General features: G+C 44.1%; 1 protein-coding gene across 15 annotated transcripts in view; it reads left to right on the top strand.

Annotated features, from left to right (window-relative positions):
* The first annotated feature begins 3,993 nt into the window (after nucleotides 1-3,993).
* Hdac9 (histone deacetylase 9) overlaps nucleotides 3,994-6,989 on the top strand; it is an 832,694-nt gene continuing 829,698 nt past the window's right edge. For 9 of the 15 annotated variants that reach the window (XM_029484907.1, XM_029484903.1, XM_029484900.1 and 6 more), the window contains exon 1: nucleotides 3,994-4,132. The gene's annotated coding sequence lies outside the window, so the exon portion shown is untranslated. The remainder of the gene's footprint in view (nucleotides 4,133-6,989) is intronic. The other 6 variants (XM_029484911.1, XM_029484908.1, XM_029484912.1 and 3 more) reach the window with 3 other exon arrangements.

Raw genomic sequence — 6,989 nt, 5'->3', positions numbered from 1 at the left:
AGACCAACCTGATCTACATAGAAAGTTTAAGAGCAGCCATAGGTACAGAGTGAGACCCTCACTATAAAAATAACCAAGTCAAAAGTCTTTACTTTCCTTTTTTTTTTGTTTTTTTTTTTTTTNTTTTTTCAAGACAGGGTTTNTCTGTGTAGCCCTGGCTGTCCTGGCACTCACTTTGTAGACCAGGCTGGCCTCGAACTCAGACATCTGCCTGCCTCTGCCTCCCGAGTGCTGGGATTAAAGGCGTGCGCCACCACGCCCGGCTAAGTCTTTACTTTCCTAAGACTTAACTGTAGTCCACAGTCTTGTTTTGATAGCATCTGAGTAGAGAACTTTTATCTTCCAGGATGTTGGTATTTTCACCTTTCCTCAGGTGGGCCAAGTTTTCTGCTGTTATTTCTTTAAATAGTCGTCCTGGCTCATTCTCTGCTTCCTCCCTTCTATCCATCAAGCCTTTGCTCTTTAGATGCTAAATTGTGTACATCCCATAAGTGGTTTTGTTCCCTTTCTTTCTTTTGGAGCCTTTAGACCTTGTCCTGAGCTTGTCTGTGTGCAGACTGCTCTAGGGATTCACTGAGTGCTGAACACATTCATCTTTCTATAGGGGATAAGTATCAGATATTCCTCTTCTGTCATCTTTCTTTTGTCTGGATCAAATTAGCTTCTTGTGAAAGGAAGACGATTTGTCTAATTCTAAATTGCATTCTACATACACCTGAAGTGTGGGCTGTACTATATGACTCCTTGTAGAGAACAAAAAGGAGAAGAGAGTATGTTTACAATGTAGACATGGGCAAATACTATTACCGACAGACACCAGTGTCAACACTGCAGTGTTACATTATGACACTGCTATAGTCTCTTGATGATTTAATATCAAGGGATGGAACTTTAGGAGCTACAACTCAGGACTTGTTAGAAAAACAAATATACTCCAATAGAGAGATAATCTATGAAATAGCTGGCCAGTGCTTCTCAAAGTTAGTTTTCAAAACAAGAAAAATATGAGAAATTCATGGCCAAGAATAGCCTAAAGAGACATGACAAGTACAACTCAGGATCCTAGCTGGGATCCTAAATAGAAAAGGGAAGTTATGTAAAAAGTAATGATATATGACAAACCATGATTCTAGGTTCATTCTATCTGATTAACCATTTGCTAATTCTAGGAAACGTGCTAAGCTACTGAGAGCAGTTCATGATAGTAGTATTGCATGTGATTGGCTACACTAAAATTCTACATGCAGGTTAAAAATGTGTGGGGCCAGAAGTGGCTTAGTTTTTTTTTATTATTTATATTGTTTTTAGATGTTGAAATATTCACATAATTACATTTCTTGGGGGAAGAGGCTGAGTCTAAATATGAAATCCATTTGTTTCACATATTCCCAAACATATAGCCTGAGGTAATTTCATTCAATATTTTTAGGGTATCTAGGTTTTCACAGCAACCAGTTATTACTTGAGGTCAGGTATGACATTCTGGGTCTCCTGTCATGTTAGCTAAAAAACATTGAGATATGGGGATATTTCAGGTTTGGGAATTAGGGATGCCCAATACCTAATGTAGTCTTTATTTCCCTTCAAATCTAAAACTTTTCTTTAAAAATAAATCCTACTAAAAACACCAGAAATAAAAAAGGAATTACCTGGTCTTCCTAGAGTTCAGTTGAGGAGAAAATGAAGCCAGAAAAAAAAAATACAGAACCACACAGAGTATAGTACAGGCTTGAACAGAGAACACGAACTGTTAGAAGGAATTATAATACTTTAAATTATAACTTAAAATACGTGAATCAGCAGTAGCAACCAGCAAGTTCTCTCTCTGAGTTGGCCCTGAAGTTGGTACTGGAATGATGAAGAAGAAAGCTGTCAGCTATGAACTATGCCTTATGTGGTAGAGGTAACTAATGGTAAGTTAAAAACAAGTGGGAGGGGGTGGGTTGGAGAGCAGGGGGTTGGGGGATGGGATGGGGAGGTTTTCAGAGGGGAAATGAGGAAAGGGGATAAAATTTGAAATGTAAATAAAGAAAATATCTAATAAAAAATGAAAAAAAAAAACAACAAAAAACCCCCAACCTTCCCCAAATATTAAGAGCAAACTCCAAGTTATTCTGTCCACATTGTTACACATGGGTGGGTCTATTTCATATGACCGCTGAGCTCCTAGAAATGTATACTGTTATGAGTTTCAGTGACACTTTTCTAGAAAGTCCTTTTTGAGAGATGATAGAGTGAATTGCTCCTCTTGGAATCGGTGGAAGGCAAACAGACATGGAAAGAAAAGGCCCGGACACTTGACCAAAGACTCCATTTTGGAAAGCAAGGCGTGGCAGGTCGCTAGGTATTTATCTGAATAAATAAACCTGAATAGTCTGAAAAGCATGTCTGAAATGGTCCAGCCAACACCAATGGTTTCACCGTGGAGGGCCTGATATCAAGATTGACTTTCTAGTATGGACATGAAGCCAAGCTGCCGGACCACTGGAAGACATCATTAAGAGTGACTTTTATTTTCTTCCTAAGTCTGGATCCCCCACTGGTTCCTCGCCTCAACCAGCTTTCTTTTCTTTTACAAATATAAAACCAACTGTCCACTCTCACTCCTGGGGTACAAATTTACAGTTGGGGTAAACTGTGGGGGCACATCTAGCTATCATAGTTATATCCACTACAAATGCTGAGTCATCTTAAATGACATGGAATGTCTAGCCCTCAAGTTGTCCCAGGCTTATGCAATTCAGTTCTAGAGATGAACACTGCCACTACCAGACCTTGCACAAATCATGTTGATCTTGTAGTCTCAGGTCCTTGAGCTGGAAATGAGGGTGCTGGGTTAGGTTCTTTGGGTGTGTGTAATCTGTGAACGAGTGGTGTTTTAGCCAGTACAGAGGAAAACCATAAATGCACATGTAGACACTTGCTTTTATTGGTCTTTAGATCACCGTTTTTTAAAAAAATTATAATTATTAGCCTTTTTTTTGAGTGGGCAGGTGTTTAGCATTAGAAAAAATATATTCAGGATTAGCCTTTTTTAATTAAATATTTAATGTTGCCTACTTTACAAAGCGATTTACAGACATTAGGAATATTAGTATAGACAAGTTATAGCTGTAATTTCTTTTTCAGTCTCCAAGGTAAAATACTAAGCACCGAAGACGCCCTCTAGGCAATTCCCGAACCCAGCAGCGCCTTCTCTCTGCCAGGGCGGGTTCCAGAGCGATGCTGCTCTCTTCCGTGCAGCCTTCAAACACGGCAAACCTACATCATACTTCCATCACCATGTTTCCTCACATTTCCCATTAGGCACAACAACAACAACAACAACAACAACAACAACAACAACAACAACAACAACAACAACAACCCCAAACGTAGCAGCATTTTCTTTAATCGCCCCCCGGCCCCCATGAAGCTCCACGCCGGGTGTAGGGATGAGCTAGGTCCTGCCCCACGGTTCTCAGTTCTCAGGGTGCTCCGCTCCCTACAGTCCGCGCGGCCAGGCGCGCACCTGAGCGACCTGGGCTGGAGGGCGCGCAGGGCGAGGCCGGGGCCGCGCTCCTCCTCCGCACCAGCCCGGTCGCCTGCCTGTCACCTGGCGCCTGCCGCCTCTGTCCGTCTCCCAGGTCCCCGAGCTTCACCAGACATCCCCCGCTCTCCCCATCTCCCTCCAGCCCCCTGCCCCGCTGCCCGCGCGCGTCCTTTCCGCGTCCGCCCGCTGCGCCCCCAGGTGTCCCTGCAGCCGGGCCCCGCCGCCTCCCCGGCCGCCCCGCCCCGCCCCGCTCCGCCGCTCCGGGGCTCGGGCCCGGCCCCGCGGTCTCCCTCCCACCCCCGTCCCCCCTCGCGCCCCTCCCCAGCGCGCGCTATTTTTAGCCCGTCCTCCGCGCGCCGCCCGCTCGGCGCAGCTCGCCGCCGCCCGCCTCCCGCACGGCGCGCAGCGCCTCAGCCTCGCGCGCCCCCGCCGCCCGCGCCCCGCCGCGCCCCGCCGGCAACTTTCCCTCCGCTCTCGGCCTCCTGCCTCGCCATTCCCTCCTGCGCTGCGGAAGATGGCTGTTTGGAGAAGGGGGCGAAGTTAGGGGCTCGCCGACGCGGGGCGGAGGAGGGCGCGCAGCCTCGGCGGGAGCGGGCGGAGGTGAGTGGCACCGCAGCCGGGGCTGGCTCTGCCCGGGAAAGCCCTGGGAATTGGGGGCCACGCGTGCTCCGGGCGCACCGCGGCATTCCCTGTCTGGCTCTCCGGGTTGGCAGCATCTCTGCCGGGACTTCCACTCCACTTGCTTTGCATCTTGCAGCCCGGAGCTTGGTGGGTACCATTGTCAGAAGTTGGGTGCTGGGTGGTGGTTTTGGTGAAGACCTTGGCATTTGGCTAGGCAAGCCGAGGCGAGGGTCGCTGGCCAGATTTTTACCTCGCCCTCCTGTCTCCCTCCTTACCCAAACACACACCCTATTCCTGTCGGAACCAAGCTATGAATGAAAAGTTTGTACTGCCAACGTGTTGCTTGAGGGGAGAAATACTTAGTGGGGTACCTTTGCTGTTTGGAGGGGCGCTTCAGTTCCAAGTCAGTACAGCAGAGTACTGGGTTTTCAGAAAAGTTCAGGAGGTTGGAGGATTGGAGATGAAGCAGTGAAGTGCCCAGTGGATGAATCTTAAGCTCATTAAGGTAAATTCGGGGTACCGCAGTGGGGATGGGATGCAGTGAGGAGAGGGGGGCGTTCCCGGATCCCTGATTGCTTAGCTGGTAGCTTGGCTCTGAGGACATCACCCACTTGTCGGCAGTGAGAGGCGCTGGTGTCAGAGGCCTGTGTGTCTCTGGAAGACAGTGGGACCGAGCCGCCCTGCAGATCCAAGGCACCCTGGCTTTGCAGTTCATGTGATGTGGTCTTGAAGACATCTCTTGTGAGTGAGTTTCCTAGGCTCCCATTTCAGAGAATTCTGTCACGTTTGTTTTCCCTGTCAGGAAGGTGTGTGTTTTCCTCTAAGGAACTTTCAGATTAACTGTAATATTTTGAAATCTGTGAGAAATGCAGCATAGATACATATACGTATCTCACGACTACATATATATTATGGAAGTGAGATACAATGGACTTAAAAAGTTTAACTCATACCAGAAAAGAAGTGAAGAGCTAAACACCTCCCCCAATGGTTACCGCTTATGCAACTGAGTATTCTTGGTGGACAGAGACAGTTTATAGAGTACAGATTAGGAACTCCGACTCCTTGGAGCATGTTCATGTTTCCAAACCTTGTAGGAATTACTGAAATCTAGGAAAACAGAGTAAGTTCATGTGAATCGATGTTACAGAAAAAAAAAAAAAAACCAACCTGAAGTCTTTTGACATTTGAAAAAGACTAGGTGTTATTTTCTGATGCCCCAGAAATCTTTTTAATTCTGTAATTAGTAACAGCACAGAAGAAGTTGCAGTTAATAAATGAGGGCAATTTAAAAATCGTGTGTGGAAAAAGATACAATTTGAACTATTCTTTGGTACTCGGGATGTTTATTATGGAAATTAATGTGACTGAAAATTTGTTGTTTTATATATGTGTTGTTTACTAAGAATAAATAAATGGTCTTTCTTATGCCTTTAAACCACTGTTCCAGTTTGGACCAATTTAATTACACAGACATCAAGTCATTAATGTGCCTTCTGGAAACTATTCATGTTGAAAATGCTTACAAAAAATGTTGCATTTCAGAAAGAACAAGTAAGTTAGTTGTGCGGTTTGCCATTTCCCTCATTTATGTTGGCTGAATGGAGCAATTCTCAAGAGGAGAAGCGTTCACTGTTAACATGTCACATGTGGGGAAAAGCTACGGTCTTTAGATATGTTTCCCCCAGCAAACAGGTGCATCTGCAGCGGGGATCCTGGGCCTGACCTTTGATGGGTTACTAGCTACAGGAAGAGAGTCATCACCTCTGGTTTGCTCCTAACTGAATGATCTCCACTGCCGCGTGGGCACCATAGGTGGACAGAGGTATGCAGGAGGAAGTTACTGGTTTATACACAGGAGGCAGATTTTCTTTTTTATTTCAGTCTTCTTGTTCCTGCCCCTCTGAAGTGCAGCCTATTGAGCTGCCTTTATTGGAAAATCAGATAACTCACAATGCCCTGGGACTGTCATATTAAATCATCGTAGTCTGTAAAAATAATGATAAGGCTTCTGAAACTAAAAGGTTATGACTGTTTGTGACTATTTTATTATAGACTTCATGAAGTTATTCTAACTGTCCATAATTACTGCACACACACACACATGCACACGTACACACATGCATACACATACTTACATACACACACATGCTATAGATTAGCTTCTCTTTGAGGAATTTTAAAGCTTAATCTTTAAATCTTTAAATCATAAGGCTAACTACAAGATAAAAAGTTAACTACATTAACGAGACCCATAATTCATATTATGTTAATATTTTTAATCTAAGGGTATATTAAGTTTATATGATCTTCATTTTTATTAGGGTGATTTTATTGAATTGTTTAAACATTACAACATATTATACTTTACGCCCTCTCAGAGGGGAATGTGTATGTTATTCTTAAATAGAGATATGGAAAAATAGCTAACAAGGAGAGTCATTCGAGAAACATATGGACATGTTAAAATCCTTCTGTATGCGGCATCTGTACCTTCTCATTAGTGAATAGTGAAGCTATGGACATTGTGTGTGTGTGTGTGTGTGTGTGTGTGTGTGTGTGTGTGATTACATCCAAATGTGGATCTTTTATTTTTACTTCAACTGATTTTTTTAAATGTAATTTATATTTATGTTTAAGTTGGTGGGGACTTTTACTACTTGAAGTTCTTTTCTCCTAGTAAGGATAACATACTTAATTTTATTACAAGCATTCACAGATATGTATAATTGTTTCCAGGGTTTGTTATTCTTAGATTTCTTGATAATTCCACACACACACACAAAGAGAAAGAGAGAGAGAGAGAGAGAGAGAGAGAGAGAGAGAGAGAGAGAGA

The sequence above is a fragment of the Mus caroli genome, chromosome 12 (genome assembly GCF_900094665.2).
Source record: "Mus caroli chromosome 12, CAROLI_EIJ_v1.1, whole genome shotgun sequence".
NCBI classification, from domain to species: domain Eukaryota; kingdom Metazoa; phylum Chordata; class Mammalia; order Rodentia; family Muridae; genus Mus; species Mus caroli.
This window is presented reverse-complemented; position numbering and strand designations above follow the sequence as displayed.